At 45.5% G+C, this 26,844-nt stretch overlaps 1 protein-coding gene across 3 annotated transcripts in view; it reads right to left on the bottom strand.

Annotated features, from left to right (window-relative positions):
• Positions 1 to 26,844, bottom strand: part of SGO1 (shugoshin 1) — a 92,518-nt gene that overhangs the window by 18,248 nt on the left and 47,426 nt on the right. For 2 of the 3 annotated variants that reach the window (XM_066585634.1, XM_066585636.1), the window contains exon 1: positions 2,297 to 2,395. The exons of the other annotated variant lie outside the window; for it this stretch is intronic. The gene's annotated coding sequence lies outside the window, so the exon portion shown is untranslated. Of the gene's footprint in view, positions 1 to 2,296; positions 2,396 to 26,844 lie in introns of those variants that run through there. 3 annotated transcript variants of the gene reach the window in all.

Below are 26,844 nucleotides of genomic sequence, written 5' to 3'. Positions count from 1 at the left end.
TGCTGTGCCTGCAATTACAGGTGTCGGCCACTACGCAGGGGACGGAGCAGTGCTTCCACTCCAACCCTGCTGTATGCCAGAGCTGTCTGCATAACCCCATTACAAAGGTATTTCACTCACCCCCCCTATCTACAGATCCGGTCCAGCAGCGCAGTACAGAGTATGTAATTGCTGACCACTGAGGTGAGATGTCAAAGACTCCACACTGCACCCCAGATCAGAGCTGCAGGCGGGCGAGTGAGAAGCCTGTAGAGATGTGGTCCAGCCAGAGGCCAATAGGAGGTTGTTACCGGCAGCATCCCTGGGACTACTATACGGGACACTCACTACTGCAGCCACTGTGGGGGGCACTTAAGGCTCGTTTGGGATGTAGAAATACGCTGCACCTTTTCGCCAACCCCTTCATCTGAATGGCCTATTGCTGTGCGCATACATACCAAAATGGGTCATGTCGCGAAATTATTTTAAACACGATCGCACACTGCATGAAAAAATAAAGACACACTCCTGTGAACGAGCCCATTAGGGGGGTGGGGGTTCACACAGGGCGGATTTGCCGCGGTTTTGCCGTAGCAGATCCGCCCACTGGCCGCTAATCTCGAGATTAGAAATCTCGTCCACACGGGACGGCTAATCCACTGCGGCCCTGCCGCGGCTTCAGAAGATGCAGCGTGTCTATTTACATTTCCTTTTTTGTTTATTTACGTCGCGGCCGCGCTCTCCTCTATGGGAGCGCCGGCCGCAACGGAAAAGCATGTGGCCGAGCCACTTCAAAGCCGCTGCTGCGGTTCTCCCAGCGGAAATCTTACGTTTTTTGCTGCGGCCAAACCGCGCGATTTCCGACGGGAATCCGCCCTGTGTGAACCCAGCCTTAAAGGGTTCTATTCACTGCGTATCAGATGCGCAAAACTTGGCTCGTGCAAATGAGCATATTACGCGCGCATTGCAGTACAATTACAAGTCGGCCCTGTGAAGGCGACCGTAAGGCTGGTGTGGCCCTCGGTGAGGAGGAGTTGGACAGCGCTGCTCTACAACTAGTAGATCTTCACACGGACCGAGTTCACAGCGGCAGCGAAGGCTCCATTTGTGGTCAAGTAGATAGTTATGGGATTGTTGGGTTTTCTGGCGCCACGGCATCTGGTTGGCGACATCACCGGGGCTTCTGGCCTGCTGACGACCTGTAAACCCGTCATGTGGTCTTCCAATGTAGAAGCCCTTGGCCGGTTTACGAGACGTCACCGATGACATCCCTGTTGAGTCTCCTGTAGGCCGCAGTGGTCAACAACCACATGACTGCTTAAGGACTCAGGCAGACGGCCGGGTCGAATCTCGCTGCTCTCAGTTCTCATTGCGAGCCTCCGGTCTGGTCACAGGTGCGTTTTGCATTTCGGTCACCCCCCCCCCCCCCCCCCCAAAAAAAAAAACAACAAAGAAAAAAACAAAAAACACACACTAAAAACTTAGAGGTTTTCCGTGGAAAATACACAGGACTCCGACTGGTCAGCGCCAAAAAAACTCAGAGGTCAGAGTGGAAGCCTCTGTGCCAACCGCTATGTAGTGGCCGGCGTGGCTCACTGATTTAGGCCCCCTGTCCACAGCCGTTGCGGAATATCACTAGCGATATTCTGCCGTGGTGGAGAGCCGTCGGGCTGTGATATAATTACAAGCGCTCTGCATTCCAGGCGTATAGTCATCCGTATGCCCACCACCAGGTCAGATTACAACTGCAAAATCAGACCAGCGCCCCCCAGAGGCCCTATAGTCACCCCTCCGAATCCGCCGCCAGTGTCTCTGCTGACACACACACGCAGTACATGACGCGCCAGCACAGAGAGGTCTCATAGCGGATGTATTGCGGGATGCGCGGCTTTCACTGACTGCAATGGAAGCCGTCCGTGCGATGTTCCGCTCGTGGGCAGCAGAGAATCATTTACCACAGCAGGTCTATGGCCGGACATTGCTGCAGAATTAACGGCGGGCAGCTGGCTGCAAACTGCACAGCAATGACCCGTCCGTGGGCATTGGGCCTTACAGCAGTGTATCCACTGCATATCTCACCCCCATATCGGCACATGATATGCACTAGGACACAACAGTTTTTGCCCCCCGGCACGTGACATAACACGCAGGTGCGAGCGGCCCGATAGAAGCCAATGGGCACCGAGCAGCAGGTAACCCATCCGTATGCCGCACAGAGGAACCCGCTGCAGCCTCCTATTCCCAGGCATGACCCCAGCGGCGGCCCCACCTGGCCCGAGCACCACAGCCGCTCCCTTCCGTCAGCCCCGAGTGTTACCTGCACGGCCCCGCCGCTATATCCCGGCTCCGCTATACTACTCCGTAGGAACCAGTAACAAAGCCGTCAGTTTAAACGTGTCCGCCGCGCACTGTGATTCGCTCTACAGCTTATACCACGTGATCCCAGCGGCCGTGCCCCAAACAGGAAGTGACGTCTGCGGATGTAGCCTGCTGCCATATTTGTTATGGGCAAAATTGCCAGGCGGTCGTGTGGTTTTATCTATAACTACAGGCGCTTTAGATTCTCCCCCGGGCAATATGAGACTGACATGTCAAATAATATGTGGCGTGTAATAGAGAAAGGCATTTGGCGTTACTTGGGGATGATTAAGCTCTAGAGCAGACGATGGCTCCGGATTACTTCATGTAGCTAGATATAGCTTGTTGCCATGTTAGGTGGGGCTCACACGGACGGAAACGTAAAACGCAGCGGGCCCCTCTGCAGCTGTGGAGCCGGCCGTGGCGGCAAAATTGGACTCGCACACGTTGTCATGCGTGGTACTTTAGTTTTTTTTTGTTTACATTACCCACGCCGCCGCTTATCGAGAACGCGAATACTTGCCGCCCAGACATAATGTAGTTATGTACGGGCGCGTGTACATACAGGACAGAAGCGAACGACAGGCTCTATCTCGTGTATACGGGCAAAATTCAACATGCTGCGTTCCTTTTTGCGCTCATGTAATTAACCAATACCGACGCGCTAATGTGAGCGGAACTGCGTGAGGTAATGTAATAGATTGCCTGCGAGCTATAGCGTATCCCATGGGCGTACAGAGCCCGCGTAATATGCAGTTGAGTCAGCCCAGACGTAGGGCGCCTTCACACTCGCGATAAAATCTCACAATTTTCATGCGATGGGAAAGTGAGTCAAAACGCAAACATATGAAACCAATGATTTTCAAGGGTTTCCTTCACATTTGCGATGTTTTCACTGATGCAAGAAAAAAAAATCACCACATGCCCCATTTTTCTGCACTTTGTTTTTTTTATCTCCCATGTTTCCCTACGGAGCCTCCTTTTTATCGCGTCACACAAACTTGTGATTATCGTGCAATGTGTTTTTAACATTAGAAAGTCCTACTCATTTTCGCGCAAAAAAAATTGCAAGAAAATCGCAAGCAGCAGCGGTGTTTTTGCAAAAAAGAAGCGCTGAGACTTAAATATCGCAAGAAAGAAAGTTGTGATTTTGCCGCGATTCTCTTGCGGTGATACCATGATCGCCAGTGTGAAGGAGTCCTTAGGGTAGTTTCCTCGGGAGAGGGGGCTATGTACAAAACGCAGTGCCTTTGAGAGACGGAGATAGAGGATGCAGGGGTGTTGCAGTTAGGGGGCCTTCACGCGGCCGATAAAATCGCAAGATTTTTGCACGATGCGAGTGAAAACACGTAATTATGAGGCCAATGATTTTCAATGGTTTCATTCCCATTTGTGATGTTTTCACTCCTGCGATGTGGAGTGAAAAAAAAAATTGCAGCATGTCCTATCTTTCTGCGTTTTGCAATGTTTCCTAATGGAGCCTCCTTTTTATTGCAATGCACGAACTTACGATTTTCGTGCGATGCGTTTTTAACATTAGAAAGTTCTATTGACTTTCGTGCTAAAAAAGCGTGCGAGTTTATTGCGGGCTGCAGTGATGCAATGTAAGATGATTCTCAAGGAAAAGCATCACTAAAGCTAAAAAAAACCCCAAACACCTGAACACAATTGCGCCACGATTTTCTTACGTCCAAATCGCGATCACCAGTGTGATGGAGCTCTTAGATCCAGTAATCTCTGATTCTAGACTTTCTCTTTCCTTTTCTCCATCCAGCCCAAACTGCGATTATGACTTTCCTTACAATTGCGCCCAAACATATTTGGCCCCTCACCTGTGTCACCATTTCCTGCTTTTGTAGTAACACAAATACATTCAGACTACAGTACAGCGATTTTTAGTGTATTATCGTGTTTCCCCGACAGGGTCTTATATTAATTTTTGCCCTAAAAGAGGCACAGGGTCTTATTTTCGGGGGGCAACTTTTCTAGTGTCATCCTCTTCATCTTCTAGTGACTCTGAACCCATAAACCGGTGTTCCTCCGCTGCACTGCAAAGGCCCTCATTCATCGGATCTTATATGGATTAGTCTTGCAAATTTCACACCCCAGATCCCTAATTTTACTGGCAGCTCAGGGATACAATTTGAGGGCTATTTCAGACGACCGTATATCGGCTCGGTTTTCACGCCGAGCCGATATACAGTGTCCTTGTCTGCAGGGGGAGGAGGATGGAAGAGCCAGGAGCAGGAACTGAGCTCCCGCCCCCTCTCCACTATTTGCAATAGGAGGGGCCAGACGGGGCAAAGCTAAGTACCAGCGCTTAGCTCCGCCCCGTCTCGCCCCTCTCATTGCAAATAGTGGCAAGGGGCGGGAGCTCAGTTCCTGCTCCTGGCTCTTCCATCCTCCCCCCCTGCAGACAACGACACCGTATATTGGCTCAGCATGAAAACCGAGCCGATATACGGTCGCCTAAATAAGCCCTGATACAGCAGGGCTCAGTGGGGTAGACCTTCAAAACGTTTTTCTTTTTTAATGATTTTATTGCCCTCATGGTTGCCCAAATCAATTATATGACAAAAATTTCATCCAAGAAAACTCCAACTCTAGTTTTGCTTAGGTGGACTAATGGGGATGCATGAGAAATCATAAAGTTTGGGGGCATCGTATTATTTATGAGGCTAGAAAAGAAACCAAGCATTAGGGCCTACTGGAGGATTAATATTTATACCACACAGCAGTGTTCCGCATGGCTATGCCAAAGATGCATTCTAAAGCGATCATGAAATTCCTGCGTTATAATGACAATACACAGTGCCCACCCAACAATGACCCCAATTATAGTCGCTTATATAGAATCAGGCTGGTAATAGAGCATTTTAATGCTAAGGTTGCCCAGACATACACCCCTGATATAAATATTTCAGTAGATGAGTCCCTGGTGCATTTTATAGTGAGACTGATTCAATCAATATCTACTCAGTAAGAGGGCATGGTATGGCGTGATAATGTACAAGCTGTGTGAGAGTACATCAGGGTACACCCATAAGTCCAGGATTTAGGAAGGGAAGTACACCACAATTGAGCCCCCAGAATGCCCCTCTTCCTGGATATTACAGGAATAATTGTATGGGAATCAGTGCACCCACTATTGGATCAGGGTCATCACCTCTACCTGGATAATTTTTACACCAATATTCCCTATTCCAGAGCCATCCTTGTGGCATTGTTAGAAAAAACAGAAAAGCCTCCCTAAGTTGCTGCTTGGGCATATTCTCAGAAGGGGCGAGAGCACTGTACTATGAAGCGATAAAATATTGTGTGCCAAGTATAAGGACAAGAGGGATGTCCTTATATTAAGCACCATCCACGGCCATAGCAGTACCTGTTACCAAGTACGAGGTACCAGTAGAGAGACTCCCAAGCCAAACTGCGTTCTTGACTACAATAGGTACATTTGAGAGGTAGACCTGTCTGATCAAGTCCTCAAGCCATACAATGTCATATGCAAAACAAGGTGTGGTATAAAACGTGGCTGTGCATATCCTAAAGATGAGCACTGCAGGATAAGTTGGTGCTATACAAATAAAGATTATTTATAATTAGATGGCACTGTATAATGCCTACATGCTATATCGGTGCACTGGTTAGAGGCCTTTCTTGAATTCCAGGAGGTCAATAAGGCCCTAATATTTGGGGACCAGAAAATGGGGGAGCCCAGTACTTCTGGAAGCAAGGCCACGTGTTGTACCAGGGCAACACTGTCTTAGTTAAATTCTCTCCACTGGTAAGAAGGGTAGAACCCTTAAAAGGTCACTGCATAATATGTGACGGCACTTTACTGAGGATGCTATAATAGAGAGGATGCTGTATATAATAAGGGAGGGCATATAATAACAGATTGCTAAATTTAATAAGAGAACATGCTGTATGTAATAAGAGACAACACTGTAAATAATAAGGGAAGAAATGGTGCATAATAACGAGGTGCTGAGTTGACCGTACTTACTCAAGTAGTAGAGGTGGTCCGAGAGACTCTAGTGTGTAGCTAGTGGTTACTTCTTGCTCCTGGAGTCCTGGGCTGTCTATGTGCTGATCATTGTGCTTAGTAGCTGGCATGTAAGTGGTGACTAACTAGAGGTGTGTGGTGCCGCCATACATTCCCATCCAAAAATGTCCCCATACATCGATAAACTAATAAATGTGCCCCATAAATTGCATCTGTGGCTACTGTAGTGCTTCCGAAACCCCCATCTGAGGGATCCGTGTGGAGGATGGATCCACAGACATATTTAACTGGATCTTTAAAGCCCCTCTATTAGAAGTAAAAGTGTGCACTCAGGTCCCAGTGGAGCGGCTTATTACAGGACAGGGAGGGGTCAGAAGTGACACTGAGGCTGGGCTCTTTCCCTGCGGTGTGCTGTATGTGCAGAGTACAAGCTCTCTGGTGCTTCTTCCTGCTTTGCTTGTCTCCCTTCTCCTCTTTGTCAACTTGAAAGTTTTAGTCTCTAGAGAACTGGGGCACCAAGCAAAAAATCCAGGGCTTGAGCTCTGGATGTCTGGTGCTAACGACGCCTCTGAGAAGATTGAGGTTTGGGAGTGGGGTCCCAACATGCTTCCTGCCTCTTAGGATGGCAGGACAACCACCAAAATCCAGGACTGTCTTACTAGATCTGGGATAGTTGAGAGGCAAGATGTCAATGGTCAGGTAAAGGGGACTTTTGAATAATAACCCTTTAAAGCTAATCTCTTTCTTTTCACTATCTTGACTTTTCCAGCCATGACTCATCTATACACTCTCCACATCAAACCACAGTGCTCCTCCCAGTGCCCCATACACAGCAATAGTTCCCACACTGTGTCCACCACAAAATAATAATACTCATAAAACCTTTTTTATGGCCCTACAGTATTATTCCCCTATGTTTGCCGAATTCTGTAAAATAAAAACAATGCCTTATACTCATCTCTTTCGCTATGCTTCTCTGCTCTAATCGCTGTACCACCGTTCTCAGCTCCCTCCTGTCAGCCATTTGTGTGACAGCTGTGGCATTCTATGCTGTTCAGGTCCATAAATGCCTCCATTCTCTCAATGTTTGTGCAATGTACATCCCTATACCGGAAACAGATTGATCAACCTACATACCTCAGATGGGACAGTTCTCATCCTAAACACATCAAAAAGTCCACTGTCTACAGCCAGGCCATCAGCTACAACCGGATCTGCTCCAACCCAACAGACAGAGAGGAACATTTACACAATCCCAAACAGGCATTTTTATATCAGGGTTACCATCCCACCTCAATTGATGACCAAATCACCAGAGCCACCAGGATACCCAGGAATCAACTACTCCAATACAAGGAGAAAAAAATAAAATGGACGTGTGCCTCTAGTAGTGACCTACAATTCACAGCTAGAGGTACTAAGGAAGACTACAAAGAAACTCCATTATATCCTACACAAGGATGACCGTCTGAAAACCATATTCCCCTCTCCCCTCCTATGTTATAGGCAACCTCCTAATTTGAGAAACTTTATAATCAGGAGTGCATTGCCTTCTGACATACAAAAAGGAACTTATCCCTGTAAGGTAAGGAGCTGCAAGACCTGCTCACGTATACTGACTGTGGACAGGATACGGATCCCCAACACAGCAAGACTATAAGATCCCTGGGACATTCACATGTTCCACGTCTAATGTTGTATACCTGATCCTGTGCACTAAATGTCCTGTTGGGGGGGGCTTTATATTGGGGAAAGAGGATAAAAATTGAGAGCCAGGATGAGATCTCATTGCGACTCAATTAGAGAGGAAAAGACTAAATTACCAGTAGCAAAACATTTTTGTAGTCAGGGACACAGCATAGAGCAGATGAGAGTTATCATACTGAATGGCAATTTCAAGTCACAGCGTCACAGAAGAATTTGGGAGTACAAGTTTATGGCCATGTTTGATACCCTCAAGAATGGAATGAACCTCAGCCTGGGATCGTTGCATAAGTGAAAAATATGAAAAGGTCTGAAGGAGGTCAAGAGGGACGTCCTCTTCCCAATCATTTATGTATTTATTTTTTTTAAACTTCATAAAAATTCAGAACTTCACTTGTAATAATGTTGCCATCCAATAGGTTGTGCTGCATCTCCTTCCATGTGCAGGGTGAAGGAGACAGATCATAAAATTGTCACATTCCTGAGCTCAATAGACTGATTAATTATTTATGTCTCAGCTCAGTTTGTTTGTTGTTTTAAGTGCAAAACAGTCTCAAATTTCTGTGTGAACACTTGCATTTCAATCAAGAGGGGTGTCCTCTCTACATCTGTATATTATATGTGCCCAATCCAAACCAGTTCCATTTTAGCCCGAGGAAAGATCCATAGAGGATCTGAAAGCTTGCTGTAACATGTATTTCTGTTAGCCATTAAAAGGTATCATATCTACAAGATAACTTGGTTTCTCTCACTGAGAACAATCACACTTTACTGACTAACACCGTACCAAACCTTTTTTTCATTGTGCAATGTATGGAACGCCAATGGGAATTTTTAACCTATCCATAGAAGGGACACTCTTTCTGTACAATACATGGGTCTGAATACTGTTGCAATGTTTACATACAGCAACGCTCAGGACAGTAGACACTAGTGGAAGGAAGGAGATCTAAAGCCTCATAAACAAAAGGGCTAAATAAAAAAGTGTCTGTATTAACCACTCATGAAATGTTAAAGTGGTTCATTGTGGAATCCTTTACTAGGCACCTAAGATTTTGGTACAACTACAACTCATAGAATGGCTTGAATGTCTATAGTTGTGAGGGCATGCTGGGAGTTGTAGTTTTACTGAAATTTCAACAGATAGAGGGCCATAGGTACACTATCCTACCAAAGGGAATTGGACACCTGAACAAGAATCAAAAGTACTTCAGCTGGTATTTCCCTCAATTCAACTTGCAAATGTTTAGTGAGTTCTCTCAAAGAAGATGCGTTCGCCTGTCTACAATGGTGCAAGGAGCATCGTCATTGCACAGCTGAGCGATGGAACAACGTTCTATGGAATGACGAATCAAGTTACTCCATCGTCAAATCAAATGGACATACCTGGTTGTGGAGGATGTCTGGGAAGCACTATTTGCCTCAGCATGTTGTCCCAACAGTTAAGAAGGAGGTTCTGTTATGGTTTGGTGATGTTTTACATGGCATGTTCTTGGCCCATTGGTTGTATTGGTAAGAACCATGAACACATGCCAACAACGTGGCAATGCTTTGGGAATGGTCAGCAATACTTCCAACAAGACAATGCGCCTTGCCAAAAAAATTACAGCTCCTGACACTTTACCCCCTAACCAGCTCTGAAACATAAGGTCAACATTAGCAGCTGTCACAGAACCTCTTGGCAGGACAGCACACAGGGAATGCAGTTGATTCTACTTATAAAAAGCTCTATCTTATGTACTAGTGGCCTGTACTAAGCAGTTTAACAGCACTGCCCAAATGCTCATATTCCTGCGGTACAGATCGATGCAGCTAACTACAGTAAGTAGCAGATTGAGTCTCTAAGTATTACCTCTTCACAAGGGGAGGCTGCTTATCTACAGAGCTGGAGGAGGACTTGGTTTTTGGACTCTGCAGCTCTGGAATTGTGTTTGTCAGCTCAGAGTCTGCCAACAGGAAAAGGAAGAATGAAGTGTATGCATAAGGCTCGTTCACACGAACGATAATCCCGCAATTTCTTAGCATTCCTACAATGCTACAAAACTCATGTATGAGAAGCCCTTGCTTTCCCATGGGTTACTTCACACATGCGATATTTTGTAGCATGTGACAATCCGACACAAAAACCTCGCAGGTCTGGCGATATGCCCACGACTCTTGAGATTTTGTAGGCCATGTTTCCCTATGGAGCCTTCTTCTCTGTTGCATCGCATTGCACGAAAACACGTTTTTGTGCGGTGCGATGCAACTTTGACAGTAGGAAATCCTACTGGCAAAGCTATAATCTAAGCCCTAGCTGCAGGCAAAAATAAAAAAAAACACACATACATCACCTTACAATCGCTCTCCGACACCGCAGCAGCTTCTCCCCGGGTCTCGGCACTGTTCCTCTTCATCATCTTCTGGTCGGGTATTGAAAAATCCCTGCCTTCTGGAAGCGCTGGCTGTGATTGGCTAGGCGTCAGACAATCACAGCCAGCACTCGATAAGTGGCTGTGATTAAACCAACCACAGCCATTCATCGAGTGCTGGGTGGGATTGGCTAAGCGTCAGAAGGCGGGGATTTTTCAGAACAGAAACAGTGACGGGGACCGTCTTCAGCTACGGCTTATTTTCGGGGTAGGGCTTATAGTTAAAGCCCCGTCACCCCTCCCACCCCCCGAAATCCTCACATGTGGTGCAACTTTGTAGCGTTACAAAGTCAGGGTATCACCGTGAGGAGACGCGCTATTGCACGGACCAGCGATGTGATATCGCTGCAAGTTTCTCGCAGCTATGCCATGTCGCTCGTGTGAACGGCGCCTAAAGAAGCATAAAAGAAGATCCTGCTAACAGTAAAGCATGGTTGTGACTTGGTGATAGTCTGGGGCTGCTTTGTTTCTTCTGGCTTGTGTTTAGGACAAGATAGATTCAGTCATGGACAGATTGGTCACTGAACCCACAAAGAAAATTCCCAGTGGGCCATTTGGGTCCTGGGGCTGGTGGAGGGGCAGAAATATTTTACAATCCATTTTGGTGGGATGCATTAAAAAAATGTAAAAAAACCTGTAAGGCCTCGTTCACAGGGGCGACAAACTTGTGCAAATTTGTCGCATTGCTACAATGCTATACATTGCAGGAATGTGAAGCCCATGCTTTCCTATTGGTTAATTCACATGTGCAATGTTTTGTAGCTGTTTTGTAGCATGCAACAACCTGACACAAAAACCTTGCGGGTCTGGTGATATATCCGCCACTCATGAGGTTTTATAGCCTGTGTTTCCCTTTGGAGCCTTCCTCTCTGTTGCATTACATCGCATGAAAATGCGATTTTCTTGTGCTGCGATACAACTTTGACAGTAGGAAATCCTACTATCAAAGCCCTAATCTAAGCAGTATACATCACCTTAGAAGCGCTGTCAGCCCAACCGCATCTTCTCCCCCATCCCCAACACTGTTTCTTTTCATCTCTTCTGGCCGGAGATTGAAAAATCCCTGCCTCCTGCCAGTGCTTGATAAACCAATCACAGCCATTTATCAAGTGCTGGCTCTGATTGGCTAAGTGTCAGCAAATCACAGCCAGCGCTTCCAGTAGGTGGGGATTTTTCAATCCTCGGCCAGAAGAGAAGAAAAAGACCAGTGCCGGGACTCGGGGAAAAACTGCAGTGGAGCCACGGAGAGCGCTTCTAGGTGATATGTACTTTTTTTTTCTCTTCAGCTATGGCTTATTTTCAGGGTACAGCTTATATTTAACCCCTCCTGCCCACCCCTGAAAATCCATGCATGTGGTACTACAAAGTCGCACAACTTTGTAGCACCACATGTGACTTTGTAGCGCTACAAAGTTGCGGTATCACCACGAGAAACCGCAGCGATATCATTTCGATTTTCTCTCGGCGATGCCACGTCGCCTGTGTGAACGAGGTCTTATACTCACCTGTGTCACTCCTGCTCTCAACCTCTGCAGTCCGCACACACACTGTTCATCCACTGAGTCCGGGTAGAGAGAATATGTGACAAGTGCACGTGTTCTGCACTGCCGGGAACTGGTCACAGAGATCACATGATCACTCTATACGGAACTCAGCGGAAAAATAGAGCAGGCACAGACTGCAGATGCCGAGAGCGGGAGGTGAGTAAAACTTTTTATTTTAATATCTATAAAGAGTGTTAATACTGAGGTGGGGGTTGGGACTTATGCAGAAATATCAGGGTCACGCCTATAACACTTGCTGCAAATGGCGCATACTGCTAGTTTCACCAGAACTCTGGCATCATCAGGGGTATAGGAGCTATAGTTATACCCCTGATGACTCCAGTGTTCTGGTGAAACTAGTGGAGGGAGATGGTCTTTCAGCACAGAGCCTCATCTAGTCTATCTTGTAAAAGCTCATCTCAGGCGTAGTTTATCTGGCAGCAGTTATCACACATGCTGGCATTTCATGCTGAGATCCAATACCTTGCCATATCTTTAGCACATAACAGTGTACTGCTGCATGGTAGCACACACCAATTGCAGCAAGTGTTATAGGCGTGACCCAGATAATTGTGCATAATCAGCAAGGCAGGGTGTTGTTTCTCTTAGACCAGTTTTGTCTATTATATTACATTCACTCACACTACATTGAGATTCTAATCTTTTGAATTCATTGCTACTCTAATATATTTTATTGCATATCAATAAAAGTAACTTTTAAGGGGACCCAACTGTGGGTTTCTGTTTATGGCAAAGACTGTAGTGGGATTGGTTACTATTTAAACCTAGTGGGCCCTTTGAGCCCCCAAAATTTTCGTTTCTCATTTCGGGCACCATGAATGAAGAAATTATGTAGAGGTTTTGAAAATGAAGCCAGGTGGCTGGAAATTGACAAAGATGTCTGTGTCAAATTATGCAGAGACTAGTTGTGACTTGGAGAAGTCAACAGGGCAATCTGGGTCAGATGGAGAAGTAAAGGGAAAGTTAAAAGACTCCAGTCAGAGACAATATCAACTGTGATCACTGGGTATAATGGTATCATAATCACTTATATATGTGTCATTTTTCAAAATAAGACAAAACTTTTTTTTAACAGTATTTTTTTTTAAAATAAATGTTATTAATTTATTCTGTTATTTATTTAAATCCACAAGAGATGTCCCAATGTAATCTTTGGTATACACAGTATACCAAAAATTATTTCCTGTGTATCTAAAGCTGCAAAACAATCCATTAGGTGGTGCTAAAGGTGCCACCTAATGTGAGCTGCGCCTGCAATTACCAGCACTGGCTACTACACAGGAGTCACAGTGATCTGCTTCAGCTCCGTAACATGTGGTGGGTCGCTGACAGTGGGCACCCAAACACCTGATCAGCCAGGGTCCCAAGTGGCAGACCTCAGCCTCTATTGATAACTATTTGTGGCCTATTTTCAGTGTAGGTCATCAATAGTGTAGTCCTGAAAAATTCATATACACCCACTACACAAAAACATGTAAAACATCTGCTGTTGTAAAGCACTGCAGCAACCAGAACACACCCAAAAAATTCTTCATGTAACTTCACTTATTTGTCATCCTGTATGAAGAGTAAGTTTTTAAACTAAGTTCAGTGATAGCACATAAAATATAGGTACAACTAAGGGAGTCTAACTTTAAAATTATGACTTCTAGAAAAGATTTGCATAATCTGAAGTACAACAACATATTTATCGACTATGACATTAGAATTATTCCTACAACTTCCTTGCAGCTAAAAGGCCACTAAATCAAATTTGATGTCATATGTTCCAGGTTTATGAGCCATTTAAAATTTACCTGCTCTGTCCTGGTGAGCTGAAATCCGCATCGGAAAATAATGTGACCGGAATTATTGAACAGGCAAGATTAAGTCACAAAAATTCAGTTATACCCAGAAAGTTGCTGATAGTTATTTTTTAGTTGCAGAAAGAGCAAACTGCAAAACTAACCAAAGTCTAAAACTCTGTTTTAGTAGCAGTTACAATATCAATCTTATGTACAACAAAGTATACGCTACTAAATGTCCTGCAATATATTTCAGATAGCCACACGGCTTAAAGCAGAAATCTACTCAAAATGATCTGATATGTAGGTACGTGTCATAGGGAAACGGGTCCCCCAGGCACTGAAGTGGCGAGAACTTGCAGGGATGACAGATGCAGCAGGATTCTTGGTAAAATAGAGCTTTAGGCCCCCTTTACACTAATGTATTTGCAGAGATTAGAACTCATTGATTTCATTAGGTTTGTTTACATATGCATATTTGCAGCACATTTTGGTCACGCAAAAAAGGTCACCATAGCAAATGGGGGATGTGCAAATGCCTGCACAATACCCAAAGAGATGTGTGATATGCTGTGTAATTCCGCTGGAAAAAGAACACATCTGGAACTCACTAGAAGCTGCTGGTTGATGGGGCGCGGTGTGAAGGGAACACAGTATTATTGTATCTTGTCACCACCCGGAAGCTAGGAGTTTGACAGCCCTTACATGGAGAAATGCCCTTGTCACACCCTTAGCTCCCAATTGGCTGAATTCTCTGCTCTGTCCTCCCCCTGTGGCCACCCTGCCACCGGGCTCCCCACTGGTGTAGCGGTGGGATCAGCCCGGCGGTGGCGGGTAAACTGTTCTCCCCCCCTGCTGTAGCGGCGAGATGCGGCCACTGAGGGCTACTCCGTTCCCTATCTGCCTATTAGCAGTGGCGACGGTGACAGCTGCTGAAGGGAGAGGAGACAGGGGAGCAGAGTAGCCATCAGTGGCCACATCCCCTGAAAGTGTGGACAACGTTGGAAGGGCCTCATCCACTGCACTGAGCGCCACTACAGCATGAGGAAAGGATAGTGTTGGCCACAGCGGTGTGGGCAGGGGAGAGGATGACAGTGTTGCCAGCGGTGGGGCACCGCTCTCTGTGTGCACGGCACTTCAGAGCCGACAAGGCAGTGGGGACAGGCTAGGCAATCAGACTGTAGTGATTTTTGCCTGCCTTGGAGGGTTAGGGTTAGGGTTTGTTTTCATGTTAGGCTTACATTATTAGCTCTACATGCTTTCATGTTACAGCTGTAACCTGGAAGCGTGTACAGCTTATAATGTAAGCCTAACATAAAAACAAACCCTAACCCTCCAGTCCAGACAAAAATCACTAGAGACGCTGCAAGGGCCTTCAGGAATTCAGCCAATCGGGAGCTATAGGTGTGACACAGGCGTTCCTCCATGCAAGCCCCTTCAAACCCCTAGCTTCCTGGTGGTGACAAGATACAATAATACCAGGGAACACTATAGTTGCTAAAATCAGCTACGGATAAGCAGCTGACACCTGTTCAAAATACGTGGTACAGATTTTGATGTGTTTTTTTTAATGATGAAATGCTGCAAATCTGCTGTAAAATTTTCTGCTACCAAGATCCCGCAGCATTTCCACTATGTGTGAATGTACTCTAAGGCCAGTTTCAGACAAGCCTATTTTACCTCTATATTTGCTCTGTGGTTTTTTGGGACTATCATACGGAACTGATGTAAATGTATGTATATATTTACGAGGCCAAATTTTTAATGGGCATTTTTTTAAATTCAGCATTACCATTACCATGCTATTCTTTTTTATTGGGCAAATACTAATCAGTATTGGACGATTAGAAAAAAATTACAGAGACAAATACTGATGACATACGGTTGTAATGTCATCTGGAACACGTCCGTCATATGGAGTGTTTGCATATGTTCATCTGAAACTGGCCTAAGGGCTTCTACCCACTAGCATTTTTTTTAAAGCTGCGATATCACTGCATTTTTTTAATGGGACTTTCTAATGTTAAAATTTCATTGCACAAAAATCGCACGTTTGTGCTTTTGCAATTTTTGTGCGATGTTATTTTAACATTAGAAAGTCCCATTCAAAAAATGCAGTGATATTGCAGTGTTAAAAAAAAATGCTAGTGCGTAGAAGCCCTAAATGAAAGGGTCTAGATACATGAAATGCAATTAAAATGCATGTGATTTGATGTGCACCATGTCTTATATCTTTATGGTGCCATTAACACTTTCCAATCCACTGCCTGACATCTAAAGACATTCTGATTGAAGGCTGTACAGCTCCGATGGCGGAAGACATCCGGCAGGGTTTTCTTACTGTAGATTAATGGCCGCTCTGTTGTCGGGGGGCCTCTCCAGCATGTCCCATACCGCAGTACTGGCTCTAGCCAGCAGATGGCGCCATTGTATAATGGCAGAAGGAGAAAGCCCCCTAGGAAATCCTGAATCCAAAATTGGATTGCAAAGGGTTAATGACAGAAACATGCAGGATCATGGAATTCTGCAGTTACTCAAGACTTGCATACAGTACCTGCATCCAAATTAGCAGAAAGTTTTAAGCTCCACCCTAGATGGAAAAATCTAGCTTCAACTGAAGTTCTACTTTGTAAACCTTAGGGCTTATTCAGATGATCGTATATCGGTCGGGTTTTCATGCCCAACCGATATTCACTGCCCCTCTCTGCAGGGGGAGGAGGTGGGACGGCACGGGAGCTAGTGCATTGAGCTCCTGCCCCTCGTCACTGTTTCCAATGGGAGTGGCGGGATGGGGGCGGAACGTAGCTCAGCCCCCTGTCCCCGCCCTCCCATTGCAAACAGTGGTCAGGGGCGGGAGCTCAATGCACTAGTTCCCGTCCTGTGCGCCTCCCCTGCAGAATGGGGCAGCGTATATCAGTCGGGGTGAAAACCCGACCGATATCCGATCATCTGAATAAGCCCTTAAAAAGATCAATTCATTTAAAATTGTCAAATAAAACAGTTCAATTTCTTTTCAGTCATTAGATTTCCGGAGAGTTTTTGTTACCGCGAAGATTGGCCTTCGTATCAAAGTCTCTAATAGAAGAAAGACGAAATAAATCTCGAGTGGAATGTTTGTTTTAGTGTCAGACTGCGTCTTCTACTAATATAAGAATGACAAGCAAATTCAACGCAACAAACTTTAACATGTTCAAGGGATCAAGTGATACAGACAAGCGGAGGAAAGCCATACTGGGAAACACATTCTACTGAAGTATCAACTGGTGACAAAAACAAACAAAAAAGTCCTGCTTCACTTTACAAGGGTAAAAGATCAAAAGCTTTTCATGTGTATGTTGTAAAATGTGTTTGAGAATGACATTTCAGCGTCTCCTATCTCAAGGGAAGAGAAAACAGCAGTTTAAATAAAAGATGTAACCTGGCGTGAACTATAGTGTGCCGCTGCAAAACTCTTCATACTGTACCACTTAATGTATTCTCCAGTGATAATTTGCTCTCATGATTTCTATTTGGAGAGATTAGAAGGTTCTTTATGCCAGAGGATGCTGAACATATAGCACTCGACGATGTTTGTTTGAGAAAGCCTACACAAAAATAATAGAAAAGAGCATTGTCTTCCATTATTTAGTTATAGTTGTTGCCCACTTGGGGTGGCAAGTCCCCGTGGGCAGCTTCTGCCAATGGTCATGCTCACAGTTTCTAAGCAACTAGACATCTACACCTGCTTTACCAAAGGAAGAAACTTGCAGCATTCTAGGATATTTTGGGTGCTTGAAGTAGATTAGCAATCCAGATATACGTAGAGAATTCGACATTCTCCAAAAGTCTATTGTGAGGGGTTAATTCTAGCCTTTCTCCTAGAACAAATTAAATAGAAGAAAATACGTTTAATTCCTAATTTCAACTTGTACTTTATCTGACTTTCTCTGTGTATATGACCCTGAATTTGTTCTCACATGTCTTATCAGTTCTTTCCCATGTCTTCCTGATGAGAAAGTTCTTTCTTTCTGAGAAGCTTATCCAAGGACATACTATGCTTTGATACAGTTGTCACCGAGCGTTGATATATTGTTCTTGTAGGAAATGTCTTTGAAAGAAGTATTATTAATTATAAAACTCCAGCTGTCCAGCGACCCTGGGCATGCGCAGTGATTAAATCCTACGCAAGCAGCCTTTCCTATATATTCTGTACTTTGCAAATAATAAAGCACTTCGCTTTTGACAATCCCATGGTGCATGTGGCTGTCCATTTGCGTCGTCTGAGTACTCATATCTAAGACTAATTCGGAAGCAGACAGCATCAGCTGAACGGTCTGTTTAGAGCCCTACATTACTTGGCGCCCAGAACGTGGGGGCAGAGGCTAACTCCTTATCTGCAGCCGATACCTGACGACCCTACCTGCCGACCAGCCGGACCAGAGGCCACGGGACCCCAGATCTACAAAACACCGGTGTAAGGTAAGCCCTTGACTTACCACTCCAGCTCTGGGCTTCCTTGACTTCAGTCCTGTGTTGACAGGAGGTGAGTCGCTGCATGTTTATAGGACGCTTCTGCCTGTTATTTTTGGTGTTCTTAGTGACTGTAATAGACAGAAGAACCCATATGTGTATTGCCATGCTGTCTGCTGCAAGTATTGAACTGATAACTTTTTGTTGTGCTTTAACTGCCGGACTCATAATTTTAGCCGTAATTTGTTATAATATCACCAAAAGTTCCCTTAGAGGAGAAGTGTGGTCTCCCCTGAACCCTCCGAAGTAATCTGTGTGATTGCTGGAAGACGCTGTAAAACTATTCCAGGACAAGGAAGACTGTGTGTCCTCCTATAAAGTACTGTGTGATATAGTGTCCTGTATACTTCGTGAAGAATAGTGAGCATATGAAGATGGGGGCAGAACGGTCTAAAACATCTTACCCCTATCGAGATAATAAGAGAGAGGGCGGGGGAGGATATCACTAAACAAGCCTATAAGATATATAGACAGATAGGACTTAAAAAGACGGGAACCTTTAACTATCAGTTCTGGCAATAGTATGGGAAAAGCATGAAAGATATCAGAGATGCCGGTTTAGAAAAAAAGAACAGACAATATGGGAAACGTACAGGGCAAGGAGTATATGGAAAACAGCTAGAGAAATAGCAAAAGACAGAGAAAGCAAGTTAGCCGTGGGGAGAGAATGTAGTAAGTTGTTGAGAAAAGCAGGTGTTTAGAATTTTGGGAATCTTAGACCAACAAATTTGGGAAAGATTCAGAGATAGTCAAAGGTTGGATAAAAGTATGTCAGACAGATGGATTGAGGCAAGTGTAGATACGGCGGTAATGGGTTATCAGAGAAAGGGAATTCTTTTAGTCTGTGTTCCTTTGGGACATAAAGCAAGTTCATGCAGAATCTGTGGGCAATTATGTGACAAATAACCATTATTGTTTATCTTGTATGTCTTGATGTTATGTAATCTAATCTTTGTTGTACATCTTAGTCTTCTACAAGAAAGTGTAAGAAAGTTATACCCTCTCACGGCTGTGGGGGCTTTTAAGAATACAAGGGTTAAAAATGTGGAAAATGTTGTGCTGTTAGAAGCGCTTAGCATGTTGTCTTTTCTATGTGTTTAACTATTCCCCTGCTGTCTGTGTTTGATAGTCTGTGCAGAGAAATATACCTCTTATAATTACTAAGGACTAATATTGTGTAAAGTCTGAATGTTCTGGCCGCTTTCTAAAATCTGTTTCATAGAGAGATAAAATTCAAGGTTATAGAAGAAAGACAGACGCTGATGAAAAAAAGAAACTTGTAATGAATTACGTGAATTATACGGTCTTAAAAATAGAAAACATAGGGATTTTGAGGTATGTTTTTGCTTTTTGTGTAAATGTCAGTTCTGTGATTGGTTGGACGTCTGTATCACTGATGAATGCTGTTAGTACTGTACTGTCTCTGAGAGAATGTTCTGTAGGGGAAATACGCAAACGACCAGTATCGAAGGGGTGGAGCTAGATGATGAAAAGTACGTAATGTTTCATCCTTCTCTTCTCCGAAAGGAGGGGTGAGAAGCTTGGGCAGTTAGGAAAAGTTTTTTTTTCCTTCTTTCTTCTTTCTCAAATTTGATGAGACATTGCAGGCAGGATCAGATTAATAAGGAATTTGCTTAAAGAATATAATATTCCAATGTAGATAGATGTTTGTAGATTATTCTACCCTGTTGTAACTCATGTCTCTGTTATTAGTACTGATATCTTACAAGCCTTATCTGCATCCATCAAATTCTCACCGGATGGATCGGTACGGGTTGAGACCTCAGGTGACAGTTCAGAAGAGTTTTGTAAACTAACTGCTCTCTTGGTGGATCCGGCTCATGCATTTGTCTTGATAGCCATTGCAGAAACTCAGCTTTCCGCTGGTCTTGACAAATAGTAAGCCACCTCCAATTCTGCAAAACAAAGGTTGTTCTCCTGGGTCATCGCTTAGCCCAAGTAACTGGACGTCTGACATAGGAACAAAAGGCTGCTGACCAAAAGCCATACCTGTACTTACACCTGCTGCTAAACTCTGCACCTTTCTGGGCTTTGTTTCATACTGCCGCCCATGGGTCCATTCTGTTTCCTCTCTTATGCAACCACTCTATGACTGTCTTTCAATGATTCTTTTCTCTCTCACCTCTGAAGCTCAATTCTCAGCTCTCCACCCTTTTACACGTTACCCTTTATTCTTTCTGTACTGAATTTTCTGGCCACATGACGACAGTAGTGACACAAAAGCACGGAGGACAACCACGGCCACTTGGATACTACTCCATGAGGCTGGATCCAGTGGCTCGAGGAGCTCCCTCATGTGTTTGTGCGGTGGCAGCAGTACAGACAATGGTTGACAAATCTTCGGAGTTGGTATTGGACTACCCCCTAGTTGTCCTCACCCCTCATGACATCCGGAGCACATACACGCAAGTGCAACCCAAGCACTTATTTCTGGCCCGTCAAATCCAGCTACAATGTGCTCTTTTCATTCTTTTCAATGTTGCTACTACTTTGAACCCAGCTACTCTTCTTCCAATTAAGTATCCTAGTTCAAAGGGGGAAGGAGAAAACATAGGTGATCTAGGTATTGCAGGTCAGCTATTTTTATTTCTAGCAACAAGGTTCTGATCTATTTGAAATAGAATACCAGCCTGATTGTCTAGCGGTAATCGGTGCAAGGGGTTTCAGGAGTGCCAATTCAGCTGGCAGAAACTGAACCACTAGAGGTAATGTTTAAAGGGTCGCGATGCCTCACGCGCTTCCTTGTGCTGGAAGGTCCTGAAAGCATATTGGGAACCGACGTGATGGGACCCTTGGGATGTTGTATCGAACTTCACCCGTCCGGTGAGGCTCGTATACACCCCGGGTCTGAAAGTCACCCGACCTTCTGTCGGATGGCAGCAGACCAAGCGACACCTCTCCCTGTCCTCACTCTTACGCACGCAGAGGAACAAGTTTTTAGTGTTGTTCCTTCGAGCCTTTGGATTACCAGTCAGACGGACCTCGGCAGACTGTCAGTCTCACCGGTAATGGTTTACCTAAAAGAAGGGGGGAAAGCCCCCATGGTCCGTCAGTACCCCCTGGCACATGCCCAGGAAGATGCAATTGCAGACACTGTCTTTCCTTTATGTTAACTTAAAGCCCTCAAGGAATGTGTCTCCCCAGCCAATACCCCTTTGTTCCCCGTTAAGAAAAAGAGTATAAAGGGCCAGCCAGACTGTCAGTATTTGTTTGTTCAGAGGAAAGCAGTACTGTTGGACAGTGCTGCCACAAGGGGCACAGAATAGCCCAAAACCCAGTTCACCAGATGCATGAAGCTGGTATTGGAAGCCTGGCCAATTCCAGAGGGCACCGCCCTCTTGTAATATGTTGATGACTTACTTTTGTGTGCTCCTGACCCGACAAGCTGCCTCGATACATCACTAAGCCTTTTGTGTTTCCTCCATCATGTGTTTGTGCGGTGGCAGCAGTACAGACAATGGTTGACAAATCTTCGGAGTTGGTATTGGACTACCCCCTAGTTGTCCTCACCCCTCATGACATCCGGAGCACATACACGCAAGTGCAACCCAAGCACTTATTTCTGGCCCGTCAAATCCAGCTACAATGTGCTCTTTTCATTCTTTTCAATGTTGCTACTACTTTGAACCCAGCTACTCTTCTTCCAATTAAGTATCCTAGTTCAAAGCGGGGAGGAGAAAACATATGTGATCTAGGTATTGCAGGTCAGCTATTTTTATTTCTAGCAACAAGGTTCTGATCTATTTGAAATAGAATACCAGCCTGATTGTCTAGCGGTAATCGGTGCAAGGGGTTTCAGGAGTGCCAATTCAGCTGGCAGAAACTGAACCACTAGAGGTAATGCTTAAAGGGTCGCGATGCCTCACGCGCTTCCTTGTGCTGGAAGGTCCTGAAAGCATATTGGGAACCGACGTGATGGGACCCTTGGGATGTTGTATCGAACTTCACCCGTCCGGTGAGGCTCGTATACACCCCGGGTCTGAAAGTCACCCGACCTTCTGTCGGATGGCAGCAGACCAAGCGACACCTCTCCCTGTCCTCACTCTTACGCACGCAGAGGAACAAGTTTTTAGTGTTGTTCCTTCGAGCCTTTGGGTTACCAGTCAGACGGACCTCGGCAGACTGTCAGTCCCACCGGTAATGGTTTACCTAAAAGAAGGGGGGAAAGCCCCCATGGTCCGTCAGTACCCCCTGGCACATGCCCAGGAAGATGCAATTGCAGACACCGTCTTTCCTTTATGTTAACTTAAAGCCCTCAAGGAATGTGTCTCCCCAGCCAATACCCCTTTGTTCCCCGTTAAGAAAAAGAGTATAAAAGGCCAGCCAGACTGTCAGTATTTGTTTGTTCAGAGGAAAGCAGTACTGTTGGACAGTGCTGCCATAAGGCGCACAGAATAGCCCAAAACCCAGTTCACCAGATGCATGAAGCTGGTATTGGACGCCTGGCCAATTCCAGAGGGCACTGCCCTCTTGTAATATGTTGATGACTTACTTTTGTGTACTCCTGACCCGACAAGCTGCCTCGATGCATCACTAAGCCTTTTGTGTTTCCTCCATCAGAGTAGAATGGCTGCAAAGCCAGCAAATAGAAACTTCAGTTCTGCAAATCTCACGTAGTGTTCCTGGGCCACTGCCTAGGTCCAGGTACTAAACACCTGACGCCGGAGCGCACGAAGGTGGTAAGTGACATGCAACTTCCCACCTCCCATGCCCAGTTGCGTACCTTCTTGGGACTGGTCTCATACTGTCGAACGTGGATACGCTCTGCCTCCATGACCATGCAGCCTCTGTACAACTGTTTGGGTTCACGGCCATTTGCCCTGACCCCGCAGGCCGATTCAGCCTTCCATCAGCTGAAAGTGCAGATAACCAGTGCACCCGCACTGGGGCTGCCAGACTATGACAAACCTTTCCAAATGTACGTCACTGAGATGGCGGGACACGCCACCGCTGTACTGACACAAATGCACAAATGCATGGTGACAAAAAAAAAAAAGCGACCTGTAGCATACTACAGTGCCCATCTTGACGCGGTGGCTAGAGGGTCTCATCATGTGTCCGAGCGGTTCTAGCAGTTCAGGCGCTACTGGACAAAAGTTCGGACGTTGTCCTAGATCACACCACATGACATACATGGTATCCTGACACAGGTAAGCCGTAGACATCTGTCTCTTGCCAGACAGATAGAAATGGAACTCGCAGTGCATTCCTCCTCGAACATCTCATTCCAAAGGTGCACCACCTTGAATCCAGCCACCTTACTTCCATTAGGTGATGTGGATTCAAATGGGGGAGTAAGTACAGAGGATCAGTTGTTTTACAACTCCCTGACTGACGAACAGGAGGCATTTGACACCGGAAACCAGCATGACTGTGTGGCCCTCATGGCCCAGGAAACGGCTGGGTTCGCACATGTCACAGACAAGCCCCTGCAGAACCCCCAGTTTGAGCTGTTTGTGGATGGCTCCAGATACCTGAATGACGAAGGAAGGTTTGTAACAGGTTTTGAAGTAGTCACACTGAATGAGATACTTACAAAAACCACTGCCGCCACACATGTCAGCGAAGGAGGCTGAGCTCCGTGCTTTAACTGAGGCCTGTACGATTGCAGAAGGTACCACTGCTAACATCTACACTGATTCCAGGTACGCCTTTGGTACAGCACACGATTATGGACCCATCTGGCGGTCCAGGAGCTTTCTCACGGCACAAGGCAAGCCCATTGAGAATGGTGTATCAGTAGGTAGATTAATGCAGGCCATCATGTTGCCAGAACAGGTGGCCATAATAAAGGTTAAAGCACACACCCAGGGTCAGTCCATGGAGAGCAAGGGCATCGAGAAGGCCGATAGAGCAGCCAAGGCTACAGCCCTGCTGGACAGAAAGGACCAAGTGTGTAGGGTTAGTACCCGGCAAAGATCCTGCCCGCCTGAGGAGGACACCGGGGTACCTGCCGGCATTTCTTCTTTAGCCGCTTCTACCGAGGTGGTACTGAAGCCCACCAGAAGGGAAGAGGAGAGATGGGCCATGGCAGGAGGGAGGAAAGTAAAGGATGTATGGAATTTGGGAGACAGAGTGTGTACCAGCGGCTGCCTACCCCCCACCTCGCCGTCCTAGCTCACGGGAAAGTGCATGCCTCTCGGAATGCCATCGTTTCTGTCGTGGACAAAGTATGGTATGCTCCAAGGTTTGACAGGTTGGCGAAGGCATATGTAAAGGCATGTGAAGTGTGCACCACTGCACAATCCAGGTCAAGTGGTTATGACCCCCCGGAAGTGCACACCCAGACCACTGTATCCTTTTCAGAGATTACAAATTGATTACATCCAGCTTCCCAAATCAGGCAGGTATGAGCACGTCCTTGTGTGCGTGGACCTGTCCAAAGCCACCGCACAATGCACAGCGACTAAACTTGTGTCAGAACTTGTATGTAGATTTGGGGTACCAGAGACAATTGAGAGTGACAGAGGTACACATCTTACAGGTGAAGTGATGCAAGAGGTGATGTCAGCCCTTGGGGTGGAACAAGCGTTTCACACCCCATACCACCCGCAGAGTTCAGACAAGGTTGAAAGACTAAATGGTACGCTTAAGTTAAAAGAAGTGTTGTTTGGCTCTATGCCAAGATTGGGGCTGTATCATCCACAGGCCCTACAGCAGGGCTATGACACAGTAGCCGGATATGTAAAGCACCTGTGTGACCAACTAACAGTAACACAGAATCTAGTCTTTTTCTTCCATTCCAGACCCAGACAACTTAGAGGGATCACACTCTCTACAACCTGGAGACTGGGTGGTCGTAAAGAGGCGTGTCCGGAAATTCCTAGGGCCCAGATTCAAGGGGCCCTATCAAGTCCTGCTGACCACACCTACTTCAGTAAAAGTTGAAGGAACTCTTGCTTGTCTTGGGACTAATGGGACTTTTCACGCCCTGCTTTGCCCCCCCTATGAGAAGGAAAAATGAAGGACATTTTGTTTATTGATGGACTTTTTGGACTCGTCACTCCATGCTTCGCCCCTATGAGAGAGTGCAGAATGACAATGCCCAGAACCACTTTGTTAGACACCACCAAATACTGGTAGATGGACTGAACACCTCACAGGTGAAGGACTGTTGGACTTGCACATGCACCTGGTGCCACTAGTTTTCTTTTCCTGGTTGTTCCTGTTCCGCCGAAAGAATTGCTTACATGGACAAATGAAACTCAGAAACCTGGGATAGCTGGTGGGGTAACACATTTAGTTCTTTGAACCCTGCCAATTGGTTCTCTGGTCCGGGAGGGTGGTTCATGGGAATTTTACAAAGCATGCTTCAAGTAGTAATGATTTTGCTCGTCATATATATTGCTTTAAAGTTAATCATATCTTGTATCACACGTTGTAGTGAAAAGGCTTTTGCTAAACTTTAACCCAGATGGACTTTGGGACCACCACATGACTCTAGGGAATCTGGCAGGAGTCGGCACCACTCGGGTGAAGTACCTAGCATGAGGGTGGACCCTATGTCCAAATGGGGGAAATGTGAGGGGTTAATTCTAGCCTTTCTCCTAGAGCAAATTAAATAGAAGAAAATACGTTTAATTCCTAATTTCAACTTGTACTTTATCTGACTTTCTCTGTGTATATGACCCTGAATTTGTTCTCACATGTCTTATCAGTTCTTTCCCATGTCTTCCTGATGAGAAAGTTATTTCTTTCTGAGAAGCTTATCCAAGGACATACTATGCTTTGATACAGTTGTCACCGAACGTTGATATATTGTTCTTGTAGGAAATGTCTTTGAAAGAAGTATTATTAATTATAAAACTCCAGCTGTCCAGCGACCCTGGGCATGCGCAGTGATTAAATCCTACGCAAGCAGCCTTTCCTATATATTCTGTACTTTGCAAATAATAAAGCACTTCGCTTTTGACAATCCCATGGTGCATGTGGCTGTCCATTTGCGTCGTCTGAGTACTCATATCTAAGACTAATTCGGAAGCAGACAGCATCAGCTGAACGGTCTGTTTAGACCCCCTACATCTATACAAGGTGTTTTATTCACAAAATAATTAGACGACCCACTATTTCTATTGCTTTTGTCTATAAAAAGTCTTACATCAACTTTCGAAGAAAACTATGCAACGTCAGGCTATGTAAAGGGGACTTTGGCTTCTGCACTTCGCCTGTAGTTTAACCCTTTCCAATCCAATTTGTATTCTGGTTTTCCTAGGGGGCTTACTCTTTTTCTGCCATTATACAACGGTGCTATATGCTGGCTAAAGCCAGTACTGCATGAGGTGACACGTTGGATAGGCTCTGACAGCAGAGAGGCTGGCAATATACAGTAAGAGAAGACCGACGGACGTCTTCCAACGTCGGAGCTGTACAGCCTTAAATTATAATGTCTTCAGAGGTCAGACAGTGGATTGGAAAGGGTTAAAGGGGTATTCCTAAGATTGATTGGCTTTTATCACCCATACATATTTTCATTGGGTCATTAGGTAGTATTTACCCTGCTTAAGCTT

The sequence above is a fragment of the Eleutherodactylus coqui genome, chromosome 12 (genome assembly GCF_035609145.1).
Source record: "Eleutherodactylus coqui strain aEleCoq1 chromosome 12, aEleCoq1.hap1, whole genome shotgun sequence".
In the NCBI taxonomy this organism is placed as follows: domain Eukaryota; kingdom Metazoa; phylum Chordata; class Amphibia; order Anura; family Eleutherodactylidae; genus Eleutherodactylus; species Eleutherodactylus coqui.
This window is presented reverse-complemented; position numbering and strand designations above follow the sequence as displayed.